This window comes from Anguilla rostrata, chromosome 7 (genome assembly GCF_018555375.3).
Source record: "Anguilla rostrata isolate EN2019 chromosome 7, ASM1855537v3, whole genome shotgun sequence".
Lineage (NCBI taxonomy): Eukaryota > Metazoa > Chordata > Actinopteri > Anguilliformes > Anguillidae > Anguilla > Anguilla rostrata.
Window position 1 is genome coordinate 45,162,084 of NC_057939.1, and position 8,148 is coordinate 45,170,231.

Below are 8,148 nucleotides of genomic sequence, written 5' to 3' on the forward strand. Positions count from 1 at the left end.
AGCTACTCTGCAGAAAAGAAATCATACCAGCAAATTGACATAAATTACTGCAGTGGGGTATAGGTAGGAGTCATTACCACACCACACACACACACAGTGAGATGTAGGCATAATATATACCACACACACACACACACATAGACACACATGCACGAAAATACACACACACAGTGAAATGTGGACACAATATATACCACCACACACACACACACAAAGTGTAGTGAGATACGGCAACTATTTACAGTATACACCTGTACAGGATTGTCGAATGTGGAATTGTGTAAGATGCACTTAAAAATTCTTCTGAAGAACATTGTAGGCCTTCAAATAACATCCTCAGCATTCCCAATAAAGTCACTTTCAGCTTTTTTCTTTTTTTCATCACTAATTAGCAAAAAAACTGAGCCTCACATAAGCCTTCCTTATGGACAAATTATAGGAAATAAGTAGCCAATGGCTGCCAGCACATCGCACACTCACACACGTACCGTATTATTGTGACACATCCGTGTTAAAGAAACCTTAAATACGAACTGCAGTCATTTAAACTGGTCACTGCCTGCACGATGCAATCTGTTTTATTTACTGTGTGTTGAATTAGCTTGGGTGCTAATTTTAGCTTTTCCTGCTGCAGTGTTGATGTTCTTCTTGTTAGGCAGGTCACTTACTTATAAATTATATCTTCACAGTTTTCAAAAAGTTAATTAAATAATGTTTGTGACACAGAATATTAGTTAGTGGACAAAATAATGTAGTAGCTGCTTTACTGTAAATGTTTATATTTAAATAAATCTAATCTTGCATTTCTTCCATGCTCAGAAAACCTTCATATTAACAAGCAATATTTAGAATTCTGAGGGATTGAACAGTCTGTCAGGCAGTAGTGGTACTGAATGAATAGTAGCTTTGGAACAGTACAAATTTTACCTAGCCTTCCTATTCTCACGTCATAGCAAAAATACCACAGTGATTGATTAATTTTTTTCTGTCACCTGTCAAATATTTTGACAGATGACTAGAAGCATTGAGATTGTTTAATTGGACATACCTCCACTGCCCCCCGCCCCCCCAACCTTCCACCCCGTTCCAGAATAAAAGTCCCCAATTGAAATTGTTTTGCACTCTCAAGTGAAAAAAACCCAAGTCCTTCTCTCAACCTTCAGCCTCATTGCTTGTAGTTCTGAAAAATGTTCATTCACAGAGTAAAATTCAAAGCCTGCTGTGACAAATTAAAAACTATGGTTAAAAATAGGCAGTGTCGTTTTTTTTGGTTCCACTGATGTTGAAACGAATTCTACGAGGAGGAGTGGGATTCTGAGGGACATCTGCTTCAGCACATTGCTTTCCCTGCTGTTAAAGGCAGGATCTCATCAGCGTGCTAATAATACATTTTTACTTAAAATGGAAGCTCAGTCGCACTTCTGTTACACAACCAGCTCATGAATTACAAATGAAAATACCATCTAAATGCTACATTTGGCACAGAATAAATACAATTACAAGACCTCACCACTTCTCCATCTGTTGTTGACTACTCCAATGAAGTTGAAAAATCCCAACATTTATCACTAATTATGGTGCCCTGAAATGGGTGGACAATAATGTGTAAAATCGAGAATTGTGGAGTACAGAAACCAAATCAAGAAAAAAAAGTCTTCATCCCAAATATTATGGAGGGCACAGTATATAGTGTTTGTTTGTTTTTCGTCTGATGGGCTTTTTGCCTTGAAAATGTCTCACATTGCATCACAGGAGTCATGAGCTTATCTCCCCTTCTAACAAGGAGGAGTGTTGCATGTCCTGCTTAACAAGACAAAAAAGCAAAACACTTCTGTCTGTCTTCTGTGGCTTTTCCTGAAAAACTGCAACCGGTGATAAATATGTGGAACGGGAATTTGACTGTGTTAGTGAGGGCAATCACAGTAAGTGCTGGCAGGGCTCAGTAGGCAGCACATCACAGGCTCAAGCTACAGCTACATCATTAGCTCGCTGTGACTGTGAATCTGAAGCAGCAGGATATAGTTAGCTTCATCCCTCCCCCCGCCCCCCCACCCAATGCTCCAGTAAGCCAGTGTCGGATACCGCCGCATTAGTTCCTTACAACAAACACAGGGCTCCCATAAACCACTATTGTCAAGTCAACAAGTAGAGATATGCCTACCCATCAACACTGCAGACTCTCCCATAATCCTTTGCGGCATGTGTTCTGGAAGGCCCTCTGCTGTGGAAGAGAGCCTGCTTCAAAGAGCAGTTGACCCTTGCGAGGAGCAAGAGGGATAATCGGCAATTAAAGCGAGCACAACAAAAGAGGAACAAAGAATTATTTCCCCAAAACTTTTAATGGAGAGACAATAACAAAGGAAATAATGAGTATTGCAGTAGCAACTGTACCACTCTTGGAGCACAGAACACTCAGTGTAACATAACTAAGCTGTTTGCAAAGCACACGATCCTCAAAAATGTGACGATGCCTTCAGTGTCAGCCATATTCTGACAGAGTTAGCTTTAGGAAGGCCTGCAGGTAGAAAGGAACAGTATAACAGTGAGTGGGTGTCCTTAGCATTGGCACTTTTGTCTTCGCCTCCACATCAAAAGTCACTGGTGCATTGTAGCATGAAACTAAGAGTGGTTCAGTCGGAAAAGCCTGAAACATTTTGCGAGGGGTCAGTACATGGTGCTTAGGGGTGCATGGGATGATGGAACTAATAGGGTACCCCGGCTGCCACCGTAAGCCATTATTCCCCCCAGAGATCCGGCTGCCGGGTCCCGGTCTTCCCCCAAATTTGCTTCGGTGTGCCTGACCCAAACCCACTCCCTGCGCATGATATTTCAGTCCTGAGCCCGCCGAGCGGACTTAGCCCTGTCCTGTCATCGTGGCTGCGCACGGTAATTAGACAGATGCAGCTCAGAAGCGAGTACCGGTCACTCCTCGCCGATACAACATCCTGACGCGTGCGACTGCCGAACATCTCGCGCTCCGCTAGAGTTAAGAGTATTAGTCGATGCAAATTGGGGACATTTTGTGCGACGTGCCCAGACAAGGGGGACGCTAAGAAACACATGACAGGTGTCAATCAATTCACGGTGGCTCGGAGAAGGCGAGATAACGATGTTCGGTGGCTGGGCCCCGGCCTATTGTCACAGAGGGGGTTTAATGGGCCGCTAATGGGGTTTTAATTGAAGGGGGTGTAGGCTTATCCCCCCACCCCCTCCACCCCATATACACCAGCAGCCAATGCCGCAATTAGCTCTAAGTGTAATCAGGCCGTTCCCCGCTGATTGGTAAGTCAATTACACAGGGCTTGGCTCTGCCTCAAGAGGAGAATGCAGCTAACGGGTTGCGCAGATGCCGCAGAGCGCAGTCCAGTCGCCACACGCTGGGCATGCAGATGCCTGTGTGCATTAATGCGCCGTTGTAGCCCCAGGGGGGCGAGGGAGGCGAGGGGGGGTTGGGGGGGGGGGGGACTAAGTGCCAGTGATCTGAGAGCCAAGTGGATAAGAGAACACGAAAGGACAGCACATCAAAGGATCTATCAAAGGAAAATAAATTAGCCATGCGAAAACACAAGCAGGACCAGAAAAATGCTAATTGGGCTGTGTATACTGTATGTACGAGATTAAAAAAGAAAGGACCTCATGCTGGTAATGTTTTCAAATCTTCAAAAAGATAACAAGTATACAAGTGTATGGTCTATTATAGATACAACTCACATTTCACTCAAAGCATATTATCCTCAAGCCTTAAACAGATAAACAGCTAAGCTGGGCATCAAAGCATAGCATCAATCAATATAATTAATATGTCATAGCATTTATTATAAACAATTGTCCTCTAATACATACGGTAACATGTGTTTACAAAAACGCAAAAATTGTATTCTGAATATATATGGGTTCTAGTATGACTGTTTTTCTCTGGAAGAATTACAGTAATATGCCTTTGATTATGAGTGAATCACACCAGAATCTCCTGAAAATTTTTTTTTTACTTTTTCTTTTTGTTCTCAACACATTATTTTTACATGCAACAGGGACATTGAGTATACATACTGTACGTTGGCAAATGGAAAAAAATGTACTGTACATTTTATACAGCTTGGCCATTTGTAATCCTTTCTCACGTTATACATCAAATTGCCAGCAAATTCATGGTCGTAGCTCTGAACCCACTCTATCAGGCAGAGCTTGCAGCTGTGGGTAAAATATAGCGGTTTTCACACGGCCTGTGAGTCGGACGCGGCTGTTTGGCTGGAAGCGGCTTCAGTAAACGCAGCTCTTTGGCGGCTTCCCCCTCTGCAGCGGCGGGAAGAGCTTCCGGCGCTCTGACACGCGGTGATCCCCTGAGCTGAGTGGTACTGCTCTACCTCCGCCTCGGCGTGTCCATCTCGCTCGCTCCCTCTTCCAGTGCACAGGACTGTTTCCCACGGTGGACAGAAACAGCCAGATGCAGCCCAGGACTGATGCGCTGCTTCGGTAACGGACTGAATTCTCCTCCCTCACACTCGTGGTTCAGTCCATCAGGGCTGTTTTCATATTTATTGAATATAGAAACGTTCTTATCTAGAGCAAGTTACACAGATCATTACAAACAATATTTTTATGGAGCTAGATATCTACTGGAGCAATTTGGGTTGAGGACCTTGCTCAAGAGTACAGCTGTGCCCCACCTGGGAATTAAACCTGCAACCTCGGAGTTTCAAGCTTACATCCCAAACCACTGTGCTACAGTCCATGCCACCGCATGGGCACACACCGAAGACAACAGTATAAATGTACTCAATCCCAATGTCAAGCCAGGGAGGACAGCAGATGCACCTATGCTGCTTCTAAAAGCAGATTTATAAAACAAGCAAAAAAATCAATTGCCAGGTCAACTGGAGGTCGCTTCTTTCAAGTGAACCATCTTCTGTATAAAGCATTGTGCTGGTCTCCACTCTCTTCATTGGCTGAAACAACATGGTCTTGTAGCCAGAGAAAATAATGTCCTTTGGGGACGTGTTAGGTTTGGTGGATTGCACGTTGTGTAATATACGGACCAAGAAGGAGCAGGTGCGGGGTGGGGTGGGGTGGGGTGTCAAGCTCTGTTTTCAATTTAGGCTCAGTGTTACAATGTACATGTCATCAATAAGGGTTTTTGTCATGGCATTGTCTGCTGGCCCAGTGTGTTTCTCCACATTGTAAAACGCAATCATTTTTTCCAGTTTAATCAAGGATGCTTGTGGTTGCAGTGTATATCCTGACACCTCTATGACCAGAGGCAGGACTTGCACCAAACATTTTGATGTGCATCAGCAATTCATGATATTCCATGAAATTCACAGGTCGGCATTTTCTCTTTACCCAGCCACAAGATGTCATTGACAATAATATGTAGTCCATAAAAATGTTAATTAATGACCCTGACTTATGGTCACTAGAATGAGGGGTTGGTGAGATGTGACAAATGTGATTCTTGGATCACGTAGCCGCACTCCATCAAACGTCACGGGAGATAAATCCGGAAAATTTTACTGTAACTTATACTCAGCAGATGAAATACATGAGCCGTAAAACAGGACCCTTGTTCGAAATTGAGATCGCAGACTGAAGCAAAAATCGCGAGCAGGTGGGAGTGGCTTAGCTGTTTTTTACCTCAGCTCGTTAGTCACAAACATTTTCGCTACAATTGAAAACAAAGTACCAGGAATATAATTGTATACCTTCTAATTCTGTTGATGTACGCCGCACCGAAAGCAGAATTATGTGCTAATGTGCGCTGAAGCGGGGCTAATTGTTAAGGATGCATTAGAGCATTTTACAATGCGTGCGAAAAGAAGCCAAGCCAAAAAAAACGATGCATTCTGTACCCGTCAGGAATAGTAATGTGCATCTGAGTGCTGGCGTGCACCGCACAGCATGGCAGGGTGTTGGAGTGATTAGTGAACCCACCTCCCGCACCTCCTAGGCTAAAATCCCTCAGGGGGCATGGCTGTTGCCCTCATGAATAAGGCCGCTTAACCTGAATTCCTTCAGCAAAACACCTCTGGATTCACCAGCGGTATGTTCATTTTCTGCTCTGCAGGTTGCCGTGGATACGGTTGTCTGGTAAGCAAATAATCACTGCTAAGTGGGATTTCTGCTGTCCCAGAGTTTGGGGGGGGGGGACTGGGGGGTGAACGGAGCCTGATTAATCAGCCTGGCGGGGCGTCCTGACGGGTCGCTCCCTCTCAAACGACCGTGGGCGGCAAGGCGTCTCCAAAAACCCGAACCCAGGGGAGGCAGATCACTGACTCACTCCAGAACGCTCCCGGGCCATCCATCTCCCGCCTCTCAGGGCCAGGTGGCAGCCTCTCTCTCTCCGAACGCCTGACACCTCGGCAGGAGCATTAGTCACGTCAGGCCTGGTCTTTTTAGCCGCCCGCCGAAACCGCCCTAAAAAATAGTTTGAGTGATACCGAGACATAAATCATCGGCCAAAGTGTTTAAGTACACTGTATGTTTCCAATTTTTTTTTGGCCAGCTCAGGACCAATGCATCACAACTAGGGTCTGGTTATTAAAATGTCGCCTTTGCTTCTGAGACATTTTCATGTCCTACTGTGATCCAGCAGAAAAAAAAGTTTGAGTATCTTGAAGGACAAAATCATGTTACAGTGAAAATATTTGGAAAAATATTATTCATTTTTATTGAATGTTCCTTGTAGTGTAGGTTTCTGCATTGTAGAACATATCGTTCTTGAGACTAAGAGCAGAGATTCATGCCCCCTACAGGGGACAAAAATTAATTGCTGGGCCTATGGATTTTCCACAACATACATTCAGGTTGGGTGGTGGGATATGAAACTGGTTTGTCTACTCAGATACTTATTACATAATCGATATGGTTTGCTGTTAATTGGCTTAGAAGCGGGTAAATTAATTATGCAATTCATTTGTTTGTACTACTACGGAACATTTTTCACACAATGGTTACAGTTTGTTTTTAATTCTAAAATATGGAAATGTAATGCTAATTTGCCAAATCAAAAAATGTATCTGCTTCGTCTAATTCACAAAACATGTTGGTCTATTCTTAGCATGCTACGGTTCAGGCTGCAGTAATGGCTCTGGAATTTACAATTCTATCATTCTACAATTCTTATGGGATGGGGAGAGGGAAAATCAATTGGAATCCCGTTGTGAACAGGTAGAATCTTGTGTAAATTAGGCCTGTCTTATTAAGCACCTATCCAACACAAGTTTTCCATTCCTTTCACTGCAATGCACATATGACTGAGGCGCCTCTAACGAACAGATAGGGGGTCTTGCGATCGATCCTGGAGCCCCTTTACACTTCAGTGATTCGCTCACTATCGGATAAAGAGCCCGGAGCTCCCTGTCTCTTACCTGCCCCGTAAATCATTGACATCTTTCCCCATCATCGTGAGATGATTCCACAACCAGGCCTCTGGATGGATTTAGTTCCAACCAGCAGACTCTGTGTTAAGGGCCTGGTGTGTGAGGGAACTTCATGTTTCACTGTGACGTGGAGCCTATCTCTTCTATCCCAGATACCCAAGCCGGGAAATAAGAACAGCTTCTGAAACAGGGTAAAACCATTCATTAAGACATTGAGGAAAAAGGAGAAATCAGCCAATGGGGATCATCAAATACAGAATCACACTCCCTGTCCTTACAAACTGCATGGTTCCCTTATTCCCTTACTTCTTATCATCGGATGTTGCATTTGAGCAAATATTCTTTCTCGAGACACACTTAGCACATTAACATGACAATTCCAAATGGTGTACAAAGTGTACAAATGTGTAGAGTTGGATAATAGAATAAAACTGTGGGTTGATCATTCAGTTGCAATGTTCCAGGTGTGGAATATATGTACACAGTTGGGGTACATGTGCTATGGGGCTTATGGGAGTGCTAATGCCTCTAAACTAGCCAACAGGCCTATGCACTGGGCTGCATACCTGTTGAGCTGTCAGTGTGCTCATACTGTACAATAACACACTGCTATGCTCCAGTGGAGGAAGGTGAGGAAAAATAATGTAATTGTAACCAGCTTGTAGATAATTAGATTATATAGAGATAATTAGCTGTAGTAAGTCAGTGTGGCTTGGGGGTAGGGGTTGAGGGTGGAGGTGGACAGTAAAGTGGGTTTAGTACTTTATTAATA